A 16,874-nucleotide genomic window follows, 5' to 3' on the forward strand; every position below is an offset into this window, starting at 1 on the left:
GCACTGCTGCGAGCATGTGTGGAGTGCAGGAGAAGAGGGTCCGGGTGGCCAGTGCGCCCACCATCCTCCTGCACACAGCTTGGTGGAGTGGCATTTCCTTCTCGCCTTTTGGTTCGGCCTGGAACGGTATTTGCATAATCCCGTGAGATTTCTGTTTCTTGTTTTTCATCTTTAGAATCAACCTTTTGTTTTCTTTTGCTTTTCATGATGGGAGGTACATTTTATAAACCTCAGCCTGGCAATCCTGATGTATATGAAAGTATTTCTCATACTCAATCCCACTCCGCAAACTTGGGGGAGGTCTAGGTGCCAGGTACTGGACAACACACTTGATGGGGATTATCTCCTTCAGCTCTCAGAAAGCCCCAAATACTGCAGATGTGCAGACAAGCTAGAGAGGTCAGGGGGCCTGTTCAAAGTCATAAAGTTGCCACATGTCACAGCTGGGATTTGAGCCCAAGCTTTTGACATCAGAGCACATGCTCTTAACTATTAAGCTACATCCTCTGTTCCCTTTAAGCCAGATTATCTCAGCCTCAATGCTACTGATATTCTGGGCCAGATAATGCTTTGCTGTGGGGGCCTGTGCTCTACTCTGTAGGGTGTTTGGCACCATCCCTGGCCTCTACCTTTTAGATGCCAAGAACACACCCTGTGACAATGGAAAATGTCTCCAGATATTGCTGAACTTCCCCGGGGGGCAAAATCGCCCTGGTTGAGAACCTCTGCTTTAACCCAAGTTCTCCCCTCTGGTCTTTGAGTCCCAGTGATTCCCGATCAACTCCACTGTCTACCCCTCCCCACCATGGCCATCCCACTGGGCTCCCCATGAAGGAGATCCCACTTCCTCTGAGCTCCACCCTGCCACCCTATAGCCAATCTCTAGGATTCTAGAAAGAGCTGATGGGGCATTAAGAATAAGAGAAGGAAGGTAAAACAGATAGCAGAATAGCCAATACGTTGGCAATGCCACCTTGGGGGAGATAAAGAAACCCAAAGCAGAGCCTTGAAATACTTTTCTATTGGAGTAGGTGGGGTAGAGTCAAGTAGATTGTGAAAGAGGGGGACAGATTCTCAGCTAGAGAGATCATGGCTGCCTCTGGGGCATAGGAGTGGAGACATACTCCTGAGAACAGAAGGAGATTGCTCCTTTCATTTTGCTGAGCCAAATTTACCTAGGATCAATAAGTCACTCCTATCTCCAGATCTGAAAGAAGAGAGTTTGTCCCAGGTAATGAAGACTTAGGGTCAATGAATGATGGAGGAAGCACCAGGGGACTCCTTGGTCCCCAGCACTGTTCTGGGTGATCAGAACTCCAGTTCTCCTGGGCTGATCTAGTCATACTACATCACTGATGGTAACAGAGACTGCTGATTGTCAGCCAATGTCCAAAGACTACATTTCTTAGCATCCCATGCAGCTAGATATGACCACATGACTATGGCTTGACCAAGGAGACATAAAAAGAACTTGGGTGGGGTTATTACCAGGAAGGTTCTGTAGAAGGGAGGGTGTGAGGGCCTTTTGGCTCTTCAGTTTCTTCTGGCTGCTGTCCTAGAAGGTAGATGTGAAGCCTGGAACTGAAGCAGCCACTTTGAATCATAAGATGACCTTGAAGTTGGTGGCCACATGCTGAAGATGGCAGAACAGAAAGACAGTCATCTGGATCTCTGATATTTTTATAAGAGAATAATAAACTTTGATCTTATTTAAGGCATAACATATTGGGGGGGCATTCCGTTATATTTAGTGAAACCTAATCCTAACAGATATAATTGGTTATAGATGGAAATCTGAAGTTGGACTCATCCTCTGAACTTTTTTTTACAAATGCAGCCCTGCACATTTGAGATTGTTTAGACTTTACAGAAACTCAAAGCTCTCTGTTTTAATGGCACATCTTGGGACAAGGAGCAAGAAAGGGAACAGGACTGGTATTGCTGTGTAGACAGTGCTAATTACAGCAATTGTAAGTGACAAACAAAAGTGGTTTCTTCGCTGGGGGTGAGGATGAGGATGGGAATGGGAGGAGGGTAGAAGGTGGGGATGAGCTGGAAATGTATTCCACGGATGGGGATAAAACGTGTGTTTATGTGATTAGCAGAATTAGATGCGGGTCAGTGTCCAGAGCTGGGGTTTGTAAATAGCCTTTTGAGCAGTTGCACATTTTTTCTGGTTTGATCAAAATGAAACATCATTAGAAACAGCTCCATTGCCAATTGTCATCTCTGCCAGAGCCTTGGGAGGTGCCCTCCGGTCACGTCAGGCTGGATGTAATTGGCTTTGAAGTTTGTATATGTGAAGTGCTTTGAGGATTGCAGGCTAACAGAACTTTGGCAGAGGAAGAAATTTTGAGAGTCCATTTACCAATATGGGTCCAGCCTTAACTACAAAAACATCAAGCAGTCATAAAATGCAGCCTTTGCTGAATGAACCTGAAAACAGGTTCAAGTGGGGTAAGCTCTCAGCCATCTAGAAGGAGTGAAGTCGCCTTAAGATGCAATGGCTGGGAACCAGATTGTCCTAGGCCTGTGGGCCAGTGGGGTTAGACTAGCCGGCTTCAAATCCCTGCTCGATCATTTAGCAGCCACTGTCACCCTAGCCAAGTCACTTCATCTCTCTGTGCCTCAGTGTCCCCATCTATAAAATGAGGACAATATTAGAAGCTAGCACATATTGATAAAGTGCTTAGAACGATGCCTGGTTCATAGATGTGCAATATACCTGAATTAATATTACTACTATTATTATTATTCCACAGTTTCTATTCCAAGTTAGCCCTCCTGAAAAGAGTTGTTTTTTTAAATTGCATGATGTTTAGTTTGTACGCTTTTATCATATTTATTCCATTAACAATTGAACAAGGAGAAAGTTCAGAGTCATTTCTATTTCTTGTTCTTATTTTAAAGCAGATAACACTGGAAGAAGTTTAAAAACACCAAATACAAATGGATTTAAAATTTTAAAACAACCCAGCAAAATAGTTGCAGGCACGTCCAAATCTCTTGCTTAAAAAAGAAATAGGTCAGATTTCACCCTCAGTTTACTTTATGATTAAACTGGTTTCATGAGTTTGTTTCCAAATTTAGGTGAGTTTTATGTGGAGAAAGGAGATCCACGGAACTTTTGCTCTACGGAAAGGCCAGGAGGTCATTCCAGGCAAGAGGCGATGGGGCGGGTGTGATGTCCAGTTGATATCAGGAAGCATTTGGCACTGGGGAGATTGCTGGGCCCAGCTGTGCGCTATCCTTCCTGAAGCCTTCTGTCTTTCATGGGAATGCCCACCACGCTGACATCTGCTCACCAAAAAAGAGAGCTGGCTGACAGTGTTAACCCAATACTCGGTTAAGTCGGGAAGAATTGGGGACTTCAGCCTTTGGGTTTTATGCTCAATCAGATGGTATAGATGGCATCTGTGGTTTGGGCTGTTACCTTTTGTAACAGCACCCTGATTTGCTCTGGGGGGACACCTCCCCTCTGTTCTCAATCTAGACTGTATGGGTGGAGTTGCTCCTATTCCAGACCAGAGGGCAGGCACATAACCCAGGCCTGGTCAATCAAAACACCACATACCCACGGCTGCAGGGATTGGTTCAGGAATGGACACCTGACCCAGGATGGGCCAATCGCAGTTGGCCCCAAGATTTTTGCTGGAACTATTGCGAAAGAGATGCTCTCTTTCAGCTGAGGTTCCTCAACCTGTTGAATGTGAGTCCAGAGTTGTTGGTGGGGATGGAGTGGGGAGGTTAAGCCCGTGTTTGGGAAGTACTTGCCTGAGGATATAGCCAAAATAGAGGAAACGAGATCAAGGGAGAGAGATTCCTGGAAACACTGCATCCTGAATCCTGCCATGCCCTGACTTTTCTGTTACATGAGCTAATGCATTTCCTTTTTTGGCTTAAGTCCATTTCAACTGATTTCCTCTTACTTTGACCAAAAGGCTCTTGACTCACCTAAGTGGAGAACTGAGACCTTAGGCCATAGTTCCCCCTTGGGAAGCAGACACAGATAAGAAGAAAAAGTTGGCAGTGGAAGAAGAGGAAACCTTACTAGGAGGTCAGAAGCCAGCTGGGGACCTGTGTAAGCTACCAGGGTGCCAGGACATGAAAAAATGGTCACCACGGATGTTTGTCATGACGACCCTGAAGGGCCATCGGTAGACACAGAGCTGCGTTTGTGCCCTCCCCAGTGGTGACACGGACTACGCTCAATCATGCTCCTTTCCTCTCCAAGTCCTTTCGTCACCATCCTTCTCATACCAGCTGGAGGGCCTATTACACTGTTCTGGGCACTTGTAACCAATGACAGCTGCCAAAGGTGAAGGGCAGAGATGGAACCAAGGAGTCAGAGCAAAGACTGTTACAGTCAACCCATGGCAAAGGGGAGGAATGAATGAATGAATGAATGTCACTAACATTTATTGAGCATTTGCTGTGGGCAAGGAATGTTCCAAGCCCTTTATACATATCCTCTCATTTGATCCCCACAATTCTCCCAGGTGGGTCCTATGATAATCCCCACTTTACAGATGAAAAAACTGAGGCACGGAGAGATGACCTTGCCCAAGGGCACATACTTAACCAACAGCAGAGTCTTAATCACTGCGGAATCAGTGAAAACTCACTGAGCCCTACTCCATGCCAAGCACTGTGCCAAGTACAAGGGAAACAACTGTGTGTGAAAACACTCATAGACCCTGTTCACACAGCAGTTTTCATCATCTGAAATTATCTTAGGAAATATACTAATTTGTATACCAGTTTCTTATCTGTCTTCTCCATCAGAATGTTTGTTCCATGAGGGGAAGAACCTCACTGGTCTCATTCACAGTCTTACCTGCAGGGCTGAATGGGACCCGGCATACAGTAGGCACTCAGAATTTGTTCAACAAACAAGTAGCTCTAGAACAGAGTTTCTCAATGTCGTTACTGCTGACATGTGGGGCTGGGTCATTCCCCGTGGTGGCAGCTGTTCTGTGCATTGTGGGGTGTTTAGCAGTATCCCTGGTCTCCACCCTCTAAATGACAGTAGCACCCCTCTCCACTCCATCCCCCATGGTTGTAACAACCACAAATGTCTTTGGACATTGCCAAATGTTCCTGGGGAGGCAAAATTCTTCATCTGGAGAGTTAGAATGACTGCACAGATGACACGCATAATCAGGAACTTAACATCGGAGGGACTGACATAACACATATCTGACACAGGGTAGTTGGTACCTACAACAAGCTCCTGAACCATCTGTTATGTGAGCGAGCACGATTGGGCCTGAAAGCTAAGAAATGACTTGAGCCACAAGTATGTCGCAATTCCCCGTTAGCCCTCGAAACCCTGAAATCTATACATCTGTAGTGGTGAGACGGAACATTCAGACCCTGAATGATGTCAAGATGCAAGTGGGCCCAAACTTAATCGTTCCAAGAGGTATCCTATTTCAGAGGTTCTGCTGGTCTGAGGAGAGACCGTTTCTCAGGAGGGTGCCATTTGCAGATGGCAGCAAAAACATAATGTCATTTGCCTTTGCCACAACTGGCAAAAGTGAATTTTCATCGAGAGGGTTCTTACTTCCTTTGAGTGGCTTGTTTCTTCCCAGTGATAGAACTGGAGAAAAAAAATTCCAAAAGTGAACATCTCTCTTGGTGCCCCTGCAGCACCCCAAGTTGTTCCTTCTCCGGGGTTCTAATATAATACAAATAAATAAGATACAAGGGTGTAACATACAGCCCAGGGAACAAAGCCAATATTCTATAATAACTTTAAATGAAGCATAATCTATAAAAATATCGAATCACTATGTTGTACACCTGAAACTAATGTAACACTGTAAATCAACTACACTTCAAGAAAATCACATATGTAATATATAAATCATATACTACATATAAATTATGTGTGTGTCTTGTTTTTTTCCAGGTGTTTGTAGCCATTATCTCATTTAATTTTTACAACAGCTCTACTAGGTAGGAGTTACTACCCCTACTTTATTGATGACTAAGACTGAGGCATACAGAGGCTAAGTGACCTGCCCAGGGTCACCTGTAATATTCTCTATCACCAAACACAGCACCACCATCCACCAGGTCACTCTGACCAAAACAGTGTCCCTTGATGTTCCCATTTCCCTCCACCCATGCATCCAATCCATGGGCAGGTACCATGGGCTCTCCTTCCAATAGATGCCCCAGATCTGGTCACGGGTCTCCCCTACCTCAATGGCCAGCTTGGTCCAGGCCACCCCTGGCCTGCAGGCCTGCATCAGCCTCCCCCTCTGCTCCTGCTCCTTATTTCCAGCCCCAGTGTCCAGGCCATCCTCACTGGGCGGCAATCAGCCCACTGAAGTGCCAGCCAAGGCTCCCATGGGCCCGAGGACCAGTCCAGGCTCAGAGTGGAGGCCAGGAGGCCTCGGCTATGTGCCCTGAGCTCTCCTCCCAAGATTCTTCTTTGCATTCAGTTCCCTTGACCACGCCTCCCATACATTTATTGAGCACCTACTGCATGCCCACTCTTCACATTCCCAGCACTGGGGATATGGTGGTGGGTGAACAGGTGAAGTTCCTCCCCTCATGGAATGGACATTTGTGGCCTGCTCTCTAATCCAGCCATTCTCTCTTCCTTCTGGGCCCCTGCACAGCTGGTCCCCATGCCCAGAACGACCTCCCACCCTCCCTTTCTTTCCTTCTGAAACACAGCTAATTCCTGCCCCTCTGTAGAGGTCATCTGTTGCTGCATAACAAATTTCCCCAACAACAGAGTAAATTAAAACAACAACATTTTAAATCTCAGCCTTCTAGGGGTCAGGAATCAGACGCTGCTGAACTGGGTCCTCTGGCACTGGGTCATCCCAAGGCCTGACTGAGTAGGCCCCTCGCTTGCTGGCATGACTGTGGCAGAATTCAGCTCCTCATGGGGTGTTGGACTGAGGGTCTCAGGTCCTCACAAGCCATTGGCCAGAAGTCTTCCTTCGCTCCTCACTATGTGGGCCTCTCCACGGCACATGCAACAACACGGCAGCTGGCAGAGTGAGCGGGCAGGAGGGCGAGAGGGAGTGCCAGTAGGATGGAAATCAGAGTTCAGAACCTAATCCTGGAAGTGACATTCCATCATTTTGCCACATTAAAAAAATTTTTTTTTGATGTGGACCATTTTTAAAGTCTTTATTGAATTTGTTACAATATTGCTTCTGTTTTGTGTTTTGGTTTTTTGGCCGCGAGGCATGTGGGATCTTAGCTCCCTGACCAGGGATCGAACCCGCAACCCCTGCATTGGAAGGCAAAGTCTTAACCACTGGACCGCCAGGGAAGTCCCCATTTTGCCGCATTTTATTCTCTGGAATCAAGTCACCAGGTCTAGGCCACACACGAGGAGGGGGTGACACAAGGATGTGAATAGACAAGGTGGGCAGGGATCACTAGGGGCCATGGCAGAAGCTGTCTACCACACCTTCTTTCAGCATTAAATGTCAATGCCTCCTCCTCAGAGGCCTTCTCTGATTCCTGTGTTAGGAGCCCCTTCTTTGAGCTCATACAACTCAGGAATCCCCGCATGGTACTTAATACATTACTATGTGTGAGCCCTGTTGATGAGCCCCTTTACCTCACCAGACTGGGGGCTCCTGAAGGACAGAAACTCTATCTTATCAGTTTACTCTTTGTTGTATTCCCAGCCCTGTCCACTCTGAGCACACAGCTGGGCTCAGTGTTTTTTTAAACCAAATGTTTCTTCACTAGTTGAAAAGTAGTGACATATATCAGTTCATAGTCATTATTTCACAGATGCGTATAACATTAGACTAGACAGAACTTAAAACAAGAATAATCCTTACAGGCCATCTAATAGTGAGTATCTGATTTATTTTATTTTGTAACAGAATTCTGTCTGAATTCAAATTCCTGCCCCCTCCTCACATGGGCTGTGGAAACTTGGACCCATCCACCCATTTCCTCATCTATATAATGGGGATAATAGTTGACTTTCATTAGATATACAGATAGCCAACAGGCACACGAAAAGATGCTCAACAGTGTTAATTATTAGAGAAATGCAAATCAAAACTACAATGAGGTATCACCTCACATCAGTCAGAATGGCCATCATTAACAAAATATACAAATACCAAATGCTGGAAAGGGTGTGGAGAAAGGGGACCCTCCTACACTGTTGGTGGGAATGTAAATTGGTGCAGCCACTATGAAGAACAGCATGGAAGTTCCTCAAAAAACTAAAAACAGAGTTGCCATATGATCCAGCAATCCCACTCCTGGGCATATATCTGGACAAAACTATAATTCAAAAAGATATATACACCCCTATGTTCATGGCAGCACTATTTACAATAGCCAAGACATGGAAACAACCTAAAAGTCCATCAACAGATGAATGGATAAAGATGTGGTACATACATACAATGGAATATTACTCAGCCATAAAAAGAATGAAATAATGCCATTTGCAGCAACATGGATGGACTTAGAGATTATCATACTAAGTGAAGTAAGTCAGAAAGAGAAAGACAAATACCATATGATATCTCTTATATGTGGAATCTAAAATATGACACAAATGAACTTACCTACAACAGAAACAGACTCACATAGAGAACAGACTTGTGGTTGCCAAGGGCTGGGGGAGGGATGGAGTGGGAGTTTGAGATTAGCAGATGCAAACTATTATATACAGAATGGATAAACAACAAAGTCCTACTGCAGAGCACAGGGAACTATATTCAATATCCTGTGATAAACCATAATGGAAAAGAATATGAAAAAGAATGTATGTATGTATACAACTGAATCACTTTGCTGTACAGCAGAAATTAACACAACATTGTAAATCAACTACAGTTCGATAAAATAAATTTTAAAAAATAGTTGACATTCATTGAGCACCTACTATGTACCAGGTATATACTTTATGTACATAATCTCACTTAATCTGCTAAACCACCTGACGAGGTAGATAATACTGCTGCTACTCTCATTTTAGAACAAAGACAAATGAGGTGCAGAGAGATGGAGTCACTTGTCTAAGTTGAAAGAGGCAAGGATTCGAATCTAGGCTACCTGGGTCCAGAGTCCACCTAATGCATCAGGTTATTGTAAGGGTTCAAAGTGATTATGTGCATGCAGTTTTAGCTCAGTGACCAGCATAAGGCAAACACCCAATAAATGTTGCCTTATAAGTTTAACTTCAGCTGAATATAACAGAAACTGAAATACAGCTTTTAAAATGTGAGCTTCATTCCTTTCACGGAGAGGGCAGGACAGGGCTGGCACAGCAATGCTGTAATACCATTAATACCCCAGGCTCCTGATCAACCATCTCACACAAGCTTTCATGTTCAATGATGAATCATGGTCCAAAGTGGCTCAGAGCTCCAGCCATTCCATTGCAGTTCCAAGCAGGAAAAAGGAGACAAACGGAGGAAGGACCAAAAGGGCTCACCTTCCAGTGAGTGAATAAACTCTTTATTAAGAGCCTTTATTAAAAGCCCCATCTGGTGACTTCAGCTTATATCTCACTGGCTACCCACACTATAAGCAGGGCTGGGATTGGGGTCCTTTAGCTAGACACAATGCCACACTAAATAAAACTGAGGTTTTGTTAGTGAAGAAGGGAAAAATAGATAGTGAGTAGGTAACTAAGAGTTACCTTGTATACTTTACATTATTAGTACAAATAAACAAGGCGAGGCCTGTTTATTTATACTATTAACCAGAAGTCCCACATATAAGAACGGATTGCTTGCATTGAAGTGGGGAGGGGTGGGTGCCCTCAGCTCCCTCCGTGCCCCTCACTGTGACTTTGAATTAACTGGAGAGGTCCCCAGGAGGGCCACACAGTGTGAAAACTCCCTCTTAACCTTGGTTTTTTCACTTCTCTGCACCTCTGTTTCATCACTTGGAAAATGGGAATGATAAAGGCACAACTCCATAAGACTGGGATGAGGACTGAATGTGACCAAACAATGTACATCTTGGTCCAATACCCGGCACTCGGTCCACATAATGCTGCTATTCTAACCTGGAGAGAGAGAAAGCAGCAAAGCCTAACTTCTGGGCCTGGGACTTCTCAAAAAGTGCTCTCTTGGCTTTTTTCTTTTTTTTTTTAAAACCAATGTACTGAATCCCACTTGGTTGGCAGGAGGCCACGGGCGAATTTGGGGCAGCACAAAACACAGCAGAGTGCCAGGGTGTACCCCACCGCAGTATTTTTCCACAGACTCTGCCCAGTTTGCCCTGGCTCCCAGTGGGAGCTGTGGTCCCCGCAGAACAGCGCGTCCTAGGCAGACCGAGTGGTGCTGCCCCGCAGTGACTCATGCCTGTCTGTGGGGAGCCAACGCCAAAGCTGGCACGCCCCACTGCCAAGTGGGCCTCGGCTGGTCCTGCTTCCCCCTGGGGCTGGAGCTGCCCCAAGCTTCTTTGCTGATCCTCAGCACCTTGGGCCCAACCCGGATTCCATCCTGATGGGTCATTTATGGCCTGTGCTCAATCCAGGGCCTGAAACATGCACACTTAACTTCCCACAACACGGATTCAACAGACCCCAATTCAGACAAAGAGCACCACGAAGTGTAGTGATTCCTCAGGGGAACAGACAGAGCCCCCTCTTCTTCCCTCCCCACCCAAATTCCAGCTGTTATTAAGACCACAGATTTGAGGACCTGGGTTTGATTCCTGGCTCTGCCACGACTTGACTGTGTGGTCTGAAGTAAGTAATATAACCGCCGTGGGCCTCAGTTTCTTCATCTGGCAAATGGGGATCATCCCATTTGGTGAGGATCGAAGGAAGCAATGCATGGGAAGGGTCATGCCTGGCGCTGAGACATACGCAAGGTCACAAGCCACTATCATCTCAGCACAGAGCTTTCCATGCCTCACAGTCAGGCCCCTTGTCATCTCTCTGACCTCATCTTTACCATCTTCCCCGCTTCACCTGGTCCAGCCACATCAGCCTCTTTGCTGATCCTCTGACACACTCAAGCTCCGGCCTCAGGGCCTTTGCACCTGCTGATCCCACTGCCTGGAAGACTTTTCCACACAGTTAAATCCTTCAACTCTTTTCAGTCCTTCATCAACCATCACCTTCATAGTGAGGCCTTCCCTGCCCACCTTACCTAAAAGTGCAATTCCCTCCACCCCACCAGTCCCATTCCCTGCTTTATTTTTCTCCATAGCACTTAACCTTAATCTGGCATTATTTGGGGCTTCGTCTGTCTCTCTCTATGTATTAGTTATCTATTGCTGCATAACAAATTACTCCCAAACTTAATGGCTTAAAACAACAAACACTGATTATCTTAGAGTTTTTGTGGGTCAGGAATGTGGGAGCAGCTTAGCTGGGTGGTTCTGGCCCAGGGTCTCTCCTAAGGTTGCAGTCAAGATGTCGCTGGGGCCGTGGTTTAATTCAGAGGCTTGACTGGGGCCGGAGGGTCTGTTTCCAACATGGCTCCCTCACATGGCTGTGGGTGGGAGGCCTCAGTTCATCACCTTGTGGACCTTGCCACACTGGGCTGCTTCAGCATCCTCACAACATGGCAGCTGGGTTCCCTCAGAGTGAGGGATTCAGGAGAGAGCATGATGGAAGGTACCGTGTCTTCACAAGCTTACCTCAGAAGTCACCTCCATCACCCCTTTATATTTGTGTGTGTGTGTGTGACATCAGTCATCCCTATCCAGGATGGAAGGGGACCACGTAAGGGTGTGAACACCGGGAGGCAAGGAGCACTGGGGCCATCCTGGAGGCTGGCTACCACAGCTTAGAAGCATGTAAATATCATGAGAGCAGGACCATATCTGTTTTGTTCACTGCTGTGTCTTCAGTTTCTAGAACAATGCTTGGCACATAATACATTCTTAATCCATTTTGTTGGATGATTGACCGAATGAATGGATGAATGGGACCAGGTGGAACTCAGCCAAAGCAGAACATACAGACTGCTCTGAGGAGAGGTGGAGCTTGGCTCTCCAACAAGTCCTTCCCCTGGGCAGCCTGTGAAGGACGCCAACCATTCGCTACAACTTCGGAATCATGGGGAAATAAAAGAAAAAGCAACAGCTTCTGAACACAAAGCCACTCTCTCATAGTACTCCCACAATGTTCCAATATGCAGGAGAGACATAAGGCTGTGTTGTAAAGGGCGCTGGGTTAGATGTTAGAAGGTCAGGCATCAAGTCCTGGCTTAGATACTTAATTGATAAACTACCGAAGTTTAGTTTGTTATTTTTAAATGGGAGTAACTGCACCTATTCTGCCTATTACCCAGGGATATAGTTCATTTATTCATTCATGCTCATCACTTAATCATCACCCTGGACTTCATGGATTCACAGTTTAGTGAGAGACTCAGATGGGTTGGTACATTCTGAAAACAGTACCACACACTCTTATGTGCCTTGATAAATTCAGATTGTGCTAAATTTTGTGTACATCATCTGTATGCAGTAGATATTTTTAATCCCCATTTTACAAGTGAAGCAATGCAGTTTCAGAGAGGTTAAGTAACTTGTTCTAAGTCATACAGCTAGTAATTCTAAAACACAGAATCTAGGTTTTCTGACCTCCAAGCCTTTCCTATGACACCAGAACTTTTTCATAAAAGTTTTAAATGTCTACATTTAAACTGACAGTTGGGAGTGACATTTCTAATAAAAGCCCCAATCAATTCACTCACCGCCATTTACTTTTTGATGTAATAACTGTGGTGGATTCGGATTGTGTCAACTCAGCGAAGTCGGAATTCCCAGAATTCCTTCCCCTGCATAGTTGCTGGTTAGCATGGGCCACAGGAGACGTTTGAGGCAAGATCTGGAAGGTAGAAGTGGAGAAGCAGATCTACAGTTTTTACGCCTGGAGGGTGGGCGCAGCAGGCGCTGCTGTGGCTGCTTTTCTGCGGGCTGAGCTGGGTGGCCTGGGGCAGCAGCAAGCCCGCGGCCTCCAGCACCTGAGCGTCTTCTTTCAGCGTCTCCAAATCCTGGGCAGATGCCTGTTTGGTTCCGTGATGAAGAATACCACCTCCTCCTGCGGGTCCCTTGGGTGGGGCGACTCATCTGTCCTTGTGGCTTCCTCCTCGTCCTCAGCCGCTCCCAATTCTCATCCATCCTTCTTTTGTGGCGGCCACCTGCTGACACCCAGCCTCATGTGCAAAGAAACAGGTTCACATACGCTGTTGAACCAGCTCTCACATTTACATAAGGTCAAACTCCCAGGATAAATCCCTCCAGTTGATTTTCTTTCTCTGACCAAACCCTTATCCCATAATTGGAGGCTAATTCTCATTTCATATACCTTAAAATAGAAAAATCTAAGCCTATTTTCACAGCTCCACTGTTTTCAAATACCTATATCTAAAATCTATGAGCATGTAAGGAATACCCACATGTGCTACACATCATGGTTAAAAGCTCTGCTTGAAATTTTCTAGAAAGACACTCAAGACAACTGGCAGGTCTGTCTGGAGAGGGGCAGAGGGGCTGGAGTACGAGGGAATCCCCTTGCCTGTGACCCAGACTCTTCTCCCAATTCACTAGGTGGTTTTTCCCTGGGGCCCTGGACTTGGCTGTGGCTTTGAGGGCAGGAACACCTCCGAGCTGGCTGCCGGAGCATGCAGACCGGACCATCTAGTGGAAAATCCTGGTGCCAGCTTCAGCCTGTATTGTAAGCACACGGCTAGACTGAAGGGAAGTGCCCACTCACTGGGAAGTAATGTGTCTTGTTGGACAATGCCAGCGGCTACTATTTGATGTTCATAAACTTTTCCAGACTCTCAGAGCAGAAGATGAGCAACCTCACTTTTACAACCACTAATAGTACATTCCTAAGCTTGTACGTGTGTGCATACATATATGCATGAAAAGGACTGAATTGAGTATAAATCACAGAAGATGAAAGATCATTTTTCACCTCATCCATGATTCAGCTTCCATCAGCCTCAAGGAGAAAATAATCATTAACAAATAATTCCCCATTTATACAAAGGAAGAAATAGCAATCTGAAAATGTGCTGATGAGCCTCTTTTATTTAAAGGAGAAAAGGACAATTAGCAAATCCATGGAGGAACGAGATTTCAGTTAACCAAAAGAGGAAAGAACATTTTATGAACATTTTCGTTCAGTCATGAAATTTAATTAATTAATTAAAAATTATTCATTTAGTTATTCTATTTTAAAAGGTGGAAAGACTGACCTCAACTGTTTATCCCAGGGGTCAGCCCATGGCTGGCTGGTTGTTTTTATAAATAAAGTTTTATTGAAAGACAACCATGCTCATTCTTTCACTTATTGTCTATGGCTGCTTCCATGTTACCAGAGCAGTGTTCATTGGTTGGAACAGAGCTAAAATATTTATTATATGATCTTTTAATAAAAGTTTGCTAACCTCTGGTTTATTCTATAATCTTTGTGACCAGTAAGGTACACAAATACTTCCTGATCGCTTTCATGTTTTCAGTAAATAAATTGAGCTTCATTAGCAGGAAATCTAACACCTCCTCTGGGCTTCCTACTTCCTCACCACTCCCACTGTCCAAGAACTCTGAGATTTACTTGGTTCAAAGGGAGCCAGCCCTGCCTCCAAACTGGTGAGTCTGAACCATCCACTACATGCATTGATTCTCCTTGCCACTAGGGGTCACTGTTGAACATGGGATATGTACATCCATCCTGGCTCTCCTAGTGATCAGCCATTGATCCCAGACCAGTTGTACTAGGATTGCTGGGGCCTGAAGGGATCCCAGCTTACCTACCTGCCCTGTCGGAAGCAGCCCTCCCCAAAGCTCATTTGGGCTCTCAAACTTTGGCCAGGTGCTCCTGTCCTGTTGATGACGTCCCATGTGGGTTTCTTGTCCTTCCTAGTCAGTAGGTGTTAGGTGGGAGCTTCAGAGCCCACTCGGATGGGCTTTCCTGACTTCATATCTCAAGAAGCAATGGTTGGGTATCTGAGTCTCTTCCTTCCCTAGAGACCCTGGCTCCATGTGCAAAGCAATCCAGTCCCCCTCACCCCCACCACCAAGAACTAGGTCTTTATGGTGAGAAGCCTGCCTTTGTCAGGTCACAGGAATTCCTTTATAGCCACCCTCAAGCAATGGGTGTCTACTGGTCCCCTGTTGACATGAACTAAGAAAGACCAATTCTTTCCTGAACAAAGATGGTTTACTGTGAGGTGACCTGAGGAGAGGTGTGGGCAGGTTCAGGGAACTTATTACAAATCAAAGGAGGTGATAATCACGAACCCACTCAGCTAAGCCTTTGCTCACACCTGCCAGGCTCTTCCTTGTTTTTGGCAGCTTCTGAGATGACCCCAGTGATCTCCTCTTTCTGGCCTTCATGTCCTGGAGTGATCCCCTCCCCTTGAGTAACTTGTGTCTAACCAACAGAATACCTCAGTGTTGGGGGAAATGTCCCAACTGTGATTAAGTCCGACTTCAATCACGCTGGCAGACACTCCCTTGCTGGCTGTGATGAAGCAAGGCTAGGGAGGCTTATGTGGCCAACAGCCAGCTCACGTTGTGGGCTTCACTACGGAGAGGGCAATGTGATAAGGAACCAAGAGGGCTCCCCCTGGAAGCCAGTGAGGGGCTGAGGCTCCGAATCCTGCCAACAAACACATGAGGGAGCTTGGAAGTAGATCTGTCCCCAGTCGAGCCTTCAGAGGAGACCCCAGCCCTGGCTGACACTGACTGCATCCTTTTGAGATGCTGAAGCAGCGGATCCAGCCAAGCTGTGCCTGGATTCCTGACCCACTGAAACTGAGATCGTTTTAACTGGGTGTTGTTTAAAGCCACTAAGTTTGTGGTCATCTGTTATGCAGCAATAATTAACACACCCATCTCCAGACCATACAGGCACCAAACACATGAAAAGCTGTTAGGCTTTATAACTGTATCTACCTTTTAAGAGTTCTACATTTTTCAGTAAAGAGTGGCATGCAAGTAAAAATATTTCCCAGAAAAATAAAAAGCATGACCTAAACAGTTAAATATTTGGGATTGCCTGACGGTGAATGTCTAAGCAGAGTAACACATGGCTCACTCTTCCTCCTCAGTCCAGATGCTGAGTGGTGTTATAGATCAAATGTTTGTGTCCCCCCAAAATTCGTATGTTGAAATCCTAACCCCTAATGCGATGGTATTAGGAAGTGGGGCCTTTGGGAAGTGATTAGGTCAGGAGGGTAGAGCCCTCATGATGGGATTCATGCCCTTATAAAAGAGGCCCCAGAGAGCTCCCTTCCCCCTTTCATCACAGTGAGAAGATGGCCATCTATGAACCAGGAAGCAGGACCTCACTAGACACCAAATCTGCCAGTGCCTTGGTCTTGGACTTCCCAGCCTCCAGAACTGTGAGAAATGAAGTTCTGTTGTCTGTAAGCCACCCAGCCTATGGTGTTTTGTTGTAGCAGCCCGAATGGACTAAGACAGTCCCTCATGCAACCAAAGCTTTTTAAAGCTAACACTTACTGCAGGCATACCATGAGCCAGGCATGGGGCTATATGCATTAGCTGTATTATTTCAATAGATCCACCCCAAATCGCTTGTAAGGTGGTACTATTAGCTCTAGTTTTCAGATACGGAAACAGACTCAGAGAGGCTGTCTGACTTGCTCAGGCTCACACAGCGAGCGGGGAAGGAGTAAGGCTGGGATTTAAACCTAAGCAGTCAGATTCCAAAGCCTTCCCTCTTCACACTTCTCTTCTGCCACAGGTACATTTCATAAAATATCACCTCCCCTGAGGGGCAAAACCATGATTCCAGTTTCTTCACAGTATCCACCCCCCCGCCCCGCCCCCTGCCAGTTCCCCAACCCAAGGCAAGCACAGCTGTATCTGCCCCTGGTGCCCTGGGTTCCAGCTCACAGCGCCACAATTTCTTCTCCGATGGT

The sequence above is a fragment of the Balaenoptera borealis genome (genome assembly GCF_965194805.1).
Source record: "Balaenoptera borealis genome assembly, chromosome: 16".
NCBI classification, from domain to species: Eukaryota; Metazoa; Chordata; class Mammalia; order Artiodactyla; family Balaenopteridae; genus Balaenoptera; species Balaenoptera borealis.